The following is a 12,913-nucleotide window of genomic DNA, read 5'->3' as shown; positions in this document are numbered from 1 at the left end:
GTTCTCATGTTCGTGTGGTCAATGTCGTCATCTGTATTTGTGCTGGCGGTCAACATTTTAGGTCATAAGAAGACCTCGCAGAATGAAAACATAAACTTGCATGTGCATGAAAGACAGAAATTTTGAAGAACACACACACACACACACACGCACACACTGGTTGCCACTACGACAGCGTTTCTCGACGAATTGGCGAAGTGAAACTTCTCAAGCCCACAATGCCTGAAGAAAGGCACGAATATGTCACCATCGACTGACGTTCGTATAATGCAAGAATTAAAGTATTATAAAAATATATGGTGTTCGAACTTTGACTCAACACGTAGTATCCCTTGCATGTATTAAAAATCACGAGACGAGACGCGCAAAGTATTCTAATCCTTGGAGAATACATAAAACAATTACATTACGTGTTCGAAATATTGAAAACTCTTCTCACTGAGATATGTGTAATATGATGCAAGCGCTCAGCCCCGCCTTCAAGTCACAGTATAAAACAGCCTCGCTAAAAAACAGTCGGACGCTCGCTCTCTTCTCTACAGGAAACTAATTGTAGACTCCGGCACTGCCCTAACGAGCCGAAACCGGTCTGTCCCTTGAGTAATAACGATCCCAAAGCCTAAAATTGAAGCGAGTGTCCGATTTGTGTTGAGCGAGGGCATTGTGAGCATTTAACTCTACAGAACCGAAAAAGACGAAGAACAAAAAAATATCACGGCAAAATGATCACGCCGCCGAACCACCGCCTCGTACGTTGACTCTAGAAATAGCGGTCGGACATCAGACAATTTCCGACCATATTTGTTGTTTGGCCGAACCATATGCATTTTGTTCGGTCATTTTGACCGATTTTTTTGGCGCAATTCAGTTTTATTTAATGATGCGAATATCATTTTTCAACGCCTTGTCCTGCTATCGCTTTTTGCTTTCGCGCGAACGTTACCTGATACATGACAGAACTTTTCGCCTGCAATCTTGCCCGTATACGAGCACCTTCGACTCTCGCTATGTCTAACGCCAAGAGAAAACGCTTAGAAGATCGCGAAGCCGGCGCCAAGGATAGTGTCACAAAGCGAACAACAAGCCACAGTACGTACCAGAAATGGAAACCCGAACTGGACACCTAATCCGGACGATATCGTGGCTTGACTGCGCTACGGATATGTCGCGGGGAACCAAAATCGACACGAAGCTCCATTGTAAGGCGTGCACAAGTTTCAAACAGAAGATCGAGAGCGGTCGCAACTACAGCGAGAAATGGGTAGTTGGAGCGGAATCTGTCCGTGTGCCAGCAATATCCGCGATCACTCTGCCAGTGAGCAGCACAAGCATGCCATGCTGCTTTTGAAGAAAGAGCAGGCTCAATCCAAGGGAGAGAGCAGTGCGGCGTACGCACCTGTTGCGCAAGCAATGGACACGCTTCCGGAAAGCGCGCTAAAAAAGCTAAGAATAAAATTCGACATTGCCCATTTTGTCGCCAGAGAGAAGTTGAATTTCTCCAAGTACCAGTTATTATGTGATCTTGCAGAACATCATGGATAGACCTTGGACGCGAGTACAGAAATGATAAAGCGGCAAAACAGTTTTGCTATTACATGTAGCCTCGCGTGCGCCAGGCCCTTCTCCTCTGATCCCGGATAAACCCTGGGAGGAGAAGGGCCTGGTACTATTCGTCTCCGTCATAGGTCACGTGTAGCCCCCTTTTGGGGGCGCGGTTGGCCATGTGACTGTTTAAATATGTGGCGCGACACCTACCAAATTCGATTGGCCTCCAACTCGATGCACGCTTGTCACACCTACTTAGTTGACTCTGCTTCTCCAGTTTTTGCCCTAACTCTACGTTTATGGAGAGTTTAGAAGATCGCTGCGCGTGGTAAGGTCTCACGATCGATCTCGTGCACGCAAAAGCACTAAGCACTCGTTCATACCTTAGGCTGAAGTCTTCCCTGGACGCGAGCGGCCACAGCGACGCCATAGATGTTTCAGAAGTGCAGGCGGCTATTCGTAGACGTTTTTCTAAGCCACGTGGAGATTGGACGAATCGTTCGGAAAGCGTTTCCTCAGTCTGGACGAGAAAAGCGAGGCTCTAGCTGGGTCTATACGGGAATTCGAAAGCGTCCGAAAATTACAGCACAAAAAGCTTTCAGAGAAGGTACAGCGCGAGTGGCTTTTTTTTGAATAAAACGTCTTCTTTTAGCTGGAACTCAGACTGACATAGAAGTTGACTGGGTCTCTGCCAGTCGCCAATTGTCGATGGAAATGGAGCGTCTTATTTTGTTGTTGGGCGATGATGTCTCAGTGACCGACGTTCAAAAGAAAATTTACCAAATGAAATACTTTGCTCCCAGTCTCTTCAAAATCATTTCGGACGTCATTGCCTCTCTCATGAGATACGACAAATCTCTTGGCCCTGAGACCACGACGATTTTTCCGTGTGTTTGGTTCTGACAATGATGATGAGGCACCGTTCACAAGTTGCAAAAGGAGCTAAAAGTTTTTGCCTCGCTCACTCTATGTTTCTTCTAAGTAACGCAGCTAGCAAAAAGGTGAGCCACAAAACAGATTGGGTGACCGCTTTTTGCACCGCATTTTGATCAGGTCATGACTGCAACAGCTGCTCTTGGACTTGCAACGTCGTACAGTCAATGTTGGAATCATCTAAAGACCGTTGCTGCTGGGTCGTCAATTCCGGAATTGCCCGACGGCCACACCCGTATTTTGACATACGACAACTTGAACATGACAAAGAACGTAGCACACGAATTGGTGAGCATCCAGCATCTCTGGGAGGCGTCCGATTTTTTAATTAATGTTTCACAGAAAAGCATATTGAAAGGTGGGACATGACCACACGATTGATAACCGACTTTCCTCCAACCAGCGCTGCATCTACTCCCTTTATTCGACGTCGAAAGGTGTCAATCTTCACTTCTTGAAAAAATAATTAAATAAATTGTTGCCTGAAGGTTACATCCCGCTGCGAATTGAGTCCAGCCGACATTCTTCCATCTGGTGACGACAGCATACAATTGCTTGACGCGGGCAAAGAATTCATACTTCGTTTCCTCACGAAAAATTTTTCTGCATTTTCACATCTTCAAAGCGTCAGCAACAAGTCGCAACCATATAAGAAGCCTGTCAAACCAACAGTTACTCCTCTGAAGATAGTCGACGTTAACGAAGGACGGACCGATGGAAACATTGAAGTGCTAGAAAAGTGTGCGTCAGATTTAAAAAAGAATGACATGTCTCCATTGGTAGGACAACAAATTCTTATTGTGCGTTGAGTTGATGACTTACATGTAGGCCATTGTTGGAGACCAATTAACGTGTAAGAACATTCGCGGGGTAAAGCGTCTTAGGATGCCAGAGCCATCATACTTCGACAGCCTGCATTGGGCTAAAGAATCCCCCGGTAATGCTTGAAGGAAAAACAAATTTTTCTCTTTCCTCAAATGACTTTCAAATAGGAGACTTTCATTTCATTTGGGAATGCCTCGGTTTGTGCCTGGAGAGTTTGTGGAGTGAACAGAAGTGCCCAGGGTCTCTCTGTTACCTAAAGGAATTAGTTCAACGTCAGTCTGTTCAAAAAGACGCTAAAAAGTTTCAGCCTTCTGACGAATTTTTTACACACGTGAGTCTCATTTCAGCGGGAAAGGGATACCTGTTATCAAGTCAATCGTGCATTAGGTCTTTGAAGCCCATCTTACTGCTGCCTGCTGCACGTATTTTGGGATGAAATCAGCATCTGAAACCTATCATGTTTCGGAAGCAGATGAATTAGAGTGGCTAAAGAGGCAGGCTGAGAATATCGTACACCAAACGATTGCAGTAGCAGACCCACCTTTTCCTGAGAATGAGATTGATGAAGTCTACATGCACCACAGGGCCGTTCTCCATATGGGTTTTCTGTACAATAATCTTTGTGGAGCAATACGACTGGAGGACCTGAAATCTTTCGAATGTGGCGCTTTTGGCTTCTTCATTTGCTGGGAGGCCACAGAGTTAACTATGCCAACGAAGCTGCCAATTTCATTGCCAATGTTGCGGCAGACTGGCCAATTGACATAGCAAACACGCACGTCAATTTCCGTACCGTTAACATGACAGGAACAGTTGGAGGAGGAAAGCCGATCGATCAGCTGATCGAGCATTATAATCTGTAAGACCATAGCAGGCCATTATTTCTTTCTAAATAAGGATCATTTTAGAATTATTAAAAATTCGGTACGCTCAAGCAGAGCAAATTAGACAAAGTCTCACTTAGGCCTTGTGTCTGAGGTTGCCTTAAAAATACTTGAAAGAGGGAGACAGTTTGAAGAAGCCTTGGGGCTTTCGAAGATTTCGTCGCACTCAACACGATCATCTAAGGAAGACATTTATAAAATGGTAGAGAAAATCATGGAAAGCGAGGTGCCCTCGCGTAAAAAACAGCGGAAGTTCGAGGGGTGGGATTTTGTCGATCCGAGACGCGAAGGCATCTTAAAAGTCGAGAAAGGTTGGTTAAAAGCTTTCCTGGCGCGACAAAGTATTGAAGAAGAGGCTGTAGATGTCAAAAAACACATTTCAGATTTGGATGACGTCATGCTCATTTGAATAGTATTTCATTGCTGCTTTTCCAAACAGTATGAATGGTCTGACTCAATTTCATGCATTCTTTGAAGGCGATATTCGTTAAGGATAGCGAGCAAATTACCCGCTAATTCCTCCGATATTCCTATTATGGCTACGATGTCACGAATGGTTACCAATTCGTCGACCGTATCTCGCACTAGGAGAAGACGGGAGTCGCTTAGGACGGTCTCGGACCCCACGAACGCCAGTCCTTGCCTCTCGGCTTCCCTTTTCCGCCACAAACCCAGGGTGGACTCTAGAAGGGCGTCGTTACGCACGCGAATAGGCGTCTTAACAACTTTTTTTGAAGACGGCCGCTTCCGGGAGCGTCCGCTGTAAAGGAAATATCCGTTTGGGTCTAGCTTATTTCCACAGCATACTGAGCAGCACGGAAAACCCGCTTGATCACGAGGGTCGAAACTTGACTCGAGAAGGTTGCACATTTTCTGTCGAAGGCAGGTTTTGCTTTCCAATAAATTTTTCAAGTCTGGCTGGACGTCTTTTTGACTTCAGGCTACGGGTCGAGAACAGACACACGCAGGTCGATTTCTTCCCGTCTCGACCGCTTCGACCAAACATCTGAGAGTCGATGAAGATCGAATCATGACTGCACGGATATGAGTTTTACCTGAAACATTGTTGATACTGTGCTGGGGAGTCCAAAGCAAATCACAAGGCGCACGTCAGGTATATCTAAGCCCTTAATCTTTGTCGTTAAAAGACTAATAATGGGGCCTACGTTGAAATTACCATGCCAAAGCCGATCGTTGCAATCACAAGAGGGAAACATCCATTAGAAAATGATTTTTCAACTGCTCGCCTTGTTTGTGTTGTTAGAGACGAATGGTGAATTGCAACTGCCTTGGAAGAGATACTCTGAAACATCTCCCAAAGTTCAGTAGCAATTTTCTTTGTCTGTACAAAAATTATTGTTTTTTGCAGATTTTCCAAGTTCTCGATGACAGGTTCAAACGTCTTCTAAATTTAAATTCATGTTTCAAGGCAACAGGCACACAACTACCACATTTTTACTTACTTCATGGCTTTGTTTTGATGGCAGAAAGAGCAAGTACAAATTTCGTCTGTTCACGGGCACCAACACGTAATGTGGACTGATCAAACCCGTTCTTAAAGAAAGCAACTCCATGTCATTCTTGGTCAGTGTAGCCGTTAGAGCTACAATCGGACAGCTGGAATGCTTTCGTAAAATATGAAGCTTTGAAAAGTCAACTTGAAACTCAGTTCCCCTTGAAGAAATAGATACATGCATCAGACATCCTGCAAAAAAAGCAAAAAAGTTTTACGATTCTGATACACAGTGAGCTTCATCAATGGCAATCAGCTTCAGTCTGCGGTGAATTCTTTTGTCCATAATTTTTACCCAAGACGAGTCTGTGGCACATTCCGGAGACAGATGAACTAGAATGACCATTTTAGGTAATGTATGCAAATGCAAAAAGAGCAACTAGATTTTACAGTATTGACAGTTCGCTAATTCTTTATCGGAGAGTTGTCTGATTTGCGGAGTTGCCGAGCATGAAAGGGCAAACAATCCAAGTTTTCCCAGTTTTTCAACCTTGATAAAAGCGGTGACTCAAAGCGAAAGACATACGCTATTCACTATGAAATATGAAGCACCTGCTCTCTCATCAGCGCACTGAGCGGAGAGATGACGATGCAGCAAGACGTGCCTCCAAACAGCCTCGGTGGGAGAAGGTAGCATAGAGATTTGCCCCCGTTTGTCGGAAGTCGCACAACGACGTCTTTTCCTTCAGCTAAAGTCTCGATCGTCTCTAGCTGTCCCGGGCGAAACGACTGTAAGTGGAACTCATTCGAAAGAACTTCTGCGGCTCGCTCTGCGACCGTTGTTGTGCACTCCATACCCGTCTAAAAATTCGCTCCAACTCGCGCAGGCGCAAGAGGCCAATCGAATTTGGTAGGTGTCGCGCCACATATTTAAACAGTCACATGGCCAACCGCGCCCCCAAAAGGGGGTACACGTGACCTATGACGGAGACGAATAGTACAAGGCCCTTCTCCTCCCCGGGTTTATCCGGGATCAGAGGAGAAGGGCCTGGCGCACGCGAGGCTAATTACATGGAAGAATCAGAAAAAAAGATTTAGAAAAGCAAATGTCAAAAGCGCATTTTTCAATTCTTATGGACGGATCGACGGATACAGGCAACATCGATGAGGAAATGTTTCTTGTACTTTACTGCGATGTTAATTAATGCCGTGAGAATCAATTATTAAAAATTGCTCCTTAATTCTATGAAACTAAATAGAACCAATACTTAATTAAAGAAAACGAGGCAACAACTCTTTCCATTCATCATACTACGTATATGCGAAATCTGTGATGAAAATTTCACAAGGTCTTGATTGAATAAAATCTTTTGAAATTTCTAACAGCTAGCTCTTCAGATACAGATAATACATATTTTGGCGACGTCAAGGAAGAAGTACATTTTCTGTGTGACATTACGGCATGAAGAAGAGTAATTAAATCGTCTAGATGGCGTTCATGCAGAAACGAATTCACACATGCCAACTAGTCGCTGTGACGCTGTGTGAGCTACTCGATCGTAGCAGGAGGCAGTAGGCGACAATTCGCCCAGATCTTATGTACGATTACGCTTTGTGTCGCGTGAAAACATCTTTTCGACCATTCGACTTTCCAGCTCCATAGCCAATCACGTACGAAATTGTGTAACTGTGCCACGCGTAACTCAGAGCCAAACGAGCAGATAGTAACTGGCATCAATGGTACCATATCCCATTCATCCAATAATATCGCGTGTCGAACACGTCTCGCCCTGCGCAATCGTAGACGGCAGAAGCGGAGCGGCAGCGGCGGCGAAATTCGCTCTAGGAAAGCTCGCTCTAGCTTGCTAAATCTGGTGCGACTAGCTCTGGCTCAACGGCTGCGAGGTTGGAATGGATTGATTTCTCGATCGTCTCGCCAAGAAAACATGACGTAACGCGTAGGGTCTTCTTTCGGTCAAATGCATCGAAATAAGTGATAAGAGTTCAATTTTGCGCAGAATAATCGATCAAAGTGGCTGTAAAAAAGCTTTGGACGCACGATGGGTCGGTTCAGACGAGAACGGCTCTGCATGGTGCATGTCTCGCGCGTCACTATCGTTTGGGCGAGCGGTGTCATCGCTTTTCCGCCCAATTCAAACGTCTCTTGGCTTTGGGCATAACCGACGGAAAGAAAGCCAAACTGCTCAAGAACGTCGTCGGTGCAGGGAGCCTTCTTTTCTTTCCTTCTAGCGCGGAGAACGAGGAAAGTCCGCTTGTTGAAAAGCATCGTTTCGACTACGAAATAAAGGATTTGGGGAGAGCTCTTTGAAAAAGGATATTAACAAGGTTGGACGCGATGCCGCTGCGTTTTCTAAACGACTTTGCCGCGCTCTTTCGATTCCTGGATTCCAGGTTGAAAAGAAGCGCTATGGAAACGTAGTGTTTCAACAGCGTCTCGCCCATCTATATTTGATTTTATGCGACGTTGGTGCTTCGGAGGGGAGATTCGACGAAGTGAAGAAGCTAGCCCGAAAAGGGCTCAGCAGTTTGCACCGCGATCAATGTCCGAAGAAAGAAATTATTCGCGAATGCTCATGCCTCTTCGTTTGTCATCTAAGCTATTCTTTTCCTTCATAAAGGTGGGAAATGTAGAAGCAATTCCACCTAAAGGTAGGCTCTTATTTCACGTTTAGAGTGTCTTTGCATAAGTATCTTATTTTTTCAGGTATTCGACATCTTTCCTTTCTTCTTCGCCGTCTTTCCGGTCGTTGTCCCGTTTCCTTTGGGCGCGACGTCTGTCATTTTGTGATCAGTCGAAATCAATCAATCGCTGAGGCAAAGAAATTTGGCTATAAGAAATTCTTAACAAATTATTCTGTTTTAGGAAACTGGGATGTCGAGTATTGTAATCTATGCTGTCATAAAGGTCAAACATTTTTTAAATTATTTTATTAACAGATTAGAGCACACTATGTGAAGAAATTGGATAGTTTTAACAGTGAACTAAAAAATTTTGGTGAGAAACTCTATGGAAGACTTAAAAGATCTTTTCTTATTTTTTTCTATTTCACACAGGCGTTCTAATTACAGCGGGTGACGCCGCGAGCGGTGACACGCAAAAGTAGAAATTCTGATTTAATTAAATGACTTTTATTAGAATCAATGCAAATACTGAGATTTCACGGTAAGTTTGACTTTAGTCGAACAGAGATGCATCCCCACCACTGACGACGTCGCCGCTGCCGCCGTGACCGACGACGTCGCCGCTGCCGCCGTGACCGACGACGTCGCCGCTGACGCTGTGACCGACGACGTCACCGCTGCCGCCGCCTTCGCGGCCGTTGACGGCCCCACCACCGACGACGTCGCCGCTGCCGCCGCCATCGCAACCGTGGACGGCCCAACCACCGACGACGTCGTCGCCTCCGCCGCCCTGGCCGCCGAGGACTACGTCCATGATTGGCAAAGTAAGAGTCACTTTGTAGCCAGCTCGTTAATAATATAATTTCAATAACTTTTTCTTTTAGTCATTGAGTTGGGCAATTTTTCTAAAAGTAAGAAGGAGACAGTATGATTTTATTAGTTTTACCTATTTTTACAAGACAAACATTTAAGTTTGCTTGAACAGCTACACATAGCAGCTGAAGGTACGCTGTTATTCTTGCCATCTTCGCTGTCAAGTTGATTGGCGTTTGTATTTGGCAGTCGTTAAGCTAGAAGTGAAAAAAAAATTATAAGAAAGGGGCAAGATGTTCAGGCAAAAAGAATTATAGCTATAATCGATAAAAAGTAATACACTTTAATGTTATTTTGAGCAAATTAGGAAAAATTAATTTTTAGAGTTCAATTTCGGGACATTACATCAATTAAAAGCTACAGCAAAATGTGAGGGCACCGACACTGACCTCGCCTCCAGTTGGAGGCTTTTGAGGAACGAAAAATGTAATGTGCTACCGTGTATTGCAGATCTCGCAAAGAAGATAATAAAATTCGCATTCGAATAACCCAAAAAATATTCTGTAGCAGTTCAACATTTAGTACTATCTACTGTGAAGATGACAATAGTCACCGTTGCTAAAACCTGTCCGGGGTGAGTGCATTCATTATCATCAATTCTATGCAACCAATGCTCAAGAAGACCTCCATTTCTAGGAACAAAAGATGTACCCTAATACCTATCATTGCAATCGGAGTACATATAATTGCAGTCGGAGACACGGAGAGTCAATTGAGACAGGAGTTTTAGAAAACTGCGTTTGCTGCATGTTAGCTCTCGTTCAGGAGAAACAGAAGTTGGAAAGAAGCTGGTCAATGGCTTCTCTCTAGTTTTGGCTACAAAATAAAAAGTAAAGGGAATTAGTTTGTTAAACGCCAATGCCTCCGAATTGATCTTGAGCGCTTTTCCTGCTCTTCAGAAGAGCAGTTACGAGCTGATTCAATGCCCAAGATTTGGGGGGACAAGAATCTCTGTGGAATTAGGCCGGTCGCATCGGCCGACGTCATTAAAAGTTTTAATCACTGACATATTGCCGCGAGATATAAAATTGGACAAGTACGACGTGTTTCGGCCGCTTGATACTCGTGTTTCTCCTGATCGCAGTCACGGTGGCAACTTAACAGTTCACTACAAAAATGGCATTGCAGAAAGTTGCATTCAAGTTAAGTCAAGTTTTATTCAATGATTTATCATGTCATCAGAGCGGCTAACAAATGCAAACTTGAAACTTTGCCAAAAACAAGACAGTGGGGTTTTACCGTTCTAACCCATTTTGCAGAATTCTTGGGCGACAAAGAGCCCTTATCGTCATGCCGACGGCAGTCATGGATAACTAGCAAAAAGAATTCCATATTTGGTAAGAAGAGAACAACGGGGAAAGTGTCAGTACAGTCAAACCCCGTTTATCCGACCTTCGTTTATCGGACGTTTTCGCTTAGTGACAAAAATTTAAAAGAACAGAACTTTTGTCACAAAATAGTAAGAAAATAGTCCCGATTATTCGACACTCGGATTCCGACACTGACATGGCATTTTATGGTCTTATCCGACAGCGCATGCGCATTTCATGCAGCGAGCACGTGGAAACACAGCAAAGACTGCAGTTTCGGTTTCGCTATGAGAAAACGAAAGCGCGTGGATCTGTGTGGTCAGCAGAAGCAGGAAATATGTCGTTTCAAGCAAGAGAATCCAAAAGCTACTCAGGAAAGCATTGTGGAACACTTCCAGAAGAAGTGGAAGCTGAATATAGGCCGCTCGTCTGTGAGTGAAATTCTTTCTTGCAAAGAAAAGTGGCTTAACCTTGAAGATGGGCAGAAAAGAGTAAAACGGTTTCGTAGTGGTCGTTTTTCAGAACTAGAAACGGACTATTTTTATGTGGTTTGGTGAAATGGAGTCCAAACAGGCAATAATCTCGGATGAAATATTAAGAAGAAAAGCAGAACATTTTGGCGAGTTACTAAACGTCAGTAAAAACGAATTCAAGTTTTCAAGAGGTTGGCTAACGCGTTTTAAGAAACGCTTTGGAATCTCGTTGCGTCGCATTCACGGAGAGTCAGCTAGTGCTGACCTCGACGTCATTGTTTCTGGCAGAGAAGAGCTAAGAAAAAAACTAGTAAAGTATGCTCCTGGAAACATTTTTAATATGGATGAATGCGGTCTTTTCTACCGGATGGAGCCAAATGCTACCCTTGCCACAAGACCTGTATCTGGAAAAAAGAAAAATAAAGATCGTCTTACTGTAGCCTTGTGCGTTAACGCTTCTGGAACTGAAAAGTTAAAACCTCTTGTGATTGGAAAGAGGAAGCGGCCTAGGTGTTTTGGAAAGAAATTCGACCCCAATCAAATTGTTAAGTACCGCAATAATAAAAAAGCATGGATGACATCCATTCTATTTGCGGAATGGCTGCACGATCTTGATCGAAAGATGAACAAAAGTCGTCGGCAAATCGTTTTAGTTCTAGATAATGCAAGTTCACATATTGCAGGCGAACTAGAATTAACCAACGTCACTCTTGTGAAATTGCCTCCAAACGCTACTGCACATCTACAACCACTTGACCAAGGGATTATTAAGAACTTCAAGACACATTACAGAACCATCCAGACGCATCATGTTCTGGAATGTCTTGAAACTGATCATTCTACCAAAATCGACGTAAAACAGGCTCTCTATTTTATCGAGAAAGCGTGGGATCTTGTCAAACCGGAAACTATTTTCAACTGCTGGCGGCATGCAGGAATAATTTGATCTCCCGTCTTTACGCAGAGTGATAATGATGAAGTTGAAGAGAATAGTGACGTAAAAGAATTAGAAGGTTTACTTGGGCTTTTGCCTTCAGATGATTTTGAAATGCTTTCAGCATTAGCTTATGTTACTGTTGATATAGAAGAAAGCACAGGAGAAACATTGACTGATAGTGATATAGTTGAAATTTTGATTTAGGCTAACGACGACAACGACAACGACGACAACGACGACAGCGACGACAAGGATCGAATGGAGTCAAATAAAACAGTGTCTGTTCAAGAAGCGCTTTGTTCCATACATGTTCTTACCGCTTTTCTTGATCAAGAAAATGCTCTTTATCAAAACGAAATAAGACTCGTTCAAATGGTCCATCAAAAAATTCAGAGAATGCGCGTCACATCTACACAGCAGAAACAAACTTCTTTGCATTCGTACTTTAATAAGAGTAACTGAATTACACTTTCGAATGAGTGATTGAAGTGCAATTCTGTAATAAATGGTTTAAGGCACGGCGTTTGTTTTTTAATACGACAGGTGCGAGTAATAAGCAAAATTGTCGGATTATTTGACAATACGACAACTTCGATACTCCGACAAAAATAGTTAGAACAAACGTCGTCGGATAAACGGGGTTTGACTGTATCATGTCTTTTCACAGAGGGCACCTGACGTACCTGCCTTCGTTTATATCAGCAAGGGGACGCAGAAGCAAAAGGAAACGATGATGAGAACAATGTCGGATGCAGGGGGACTATACCTCACGACTTACGGTATATTTTAAAAAATCTATACCGGGTACTTTGATTACGTATACTCATATATTCGAATGTTATTAGAAATGACGGTGACTACTTCCAAGGACGATTTTAGTTTAGCCGCCATTGATTGGGTTTCTGACGCAACTACACTTTTGAAAAATATTGAATTTATATGTATGTTCTTATAGGATTTGGCTATTTGGATGAATGCCCCCGATCGTCGAAAACTCTCAAGGGGATTTCCCAAGTTTCAGCAAAACATCGGATAAT

The sequence above is a fragment of the Oscarella lobularis genome, chromosome 9 (assembly GCF_947507565.1).
Source record: "Oscarella lobularis chromosome 9, ooOscLobu1.1, whole genome shotgun sequence".
NCBI classification, from domain to species: domain Eukaryota; kingdom Metazoa; phylum Porifera; class Homoscleromorpha; order Homosclerophorida; family Oscarellidae; genus Oscarella; species Oscarella lobularis.
The sequence above is the reverse complement of the archived record's forward strand: the minus strand, read 5'-3'. Positions refer to the sequence as shown.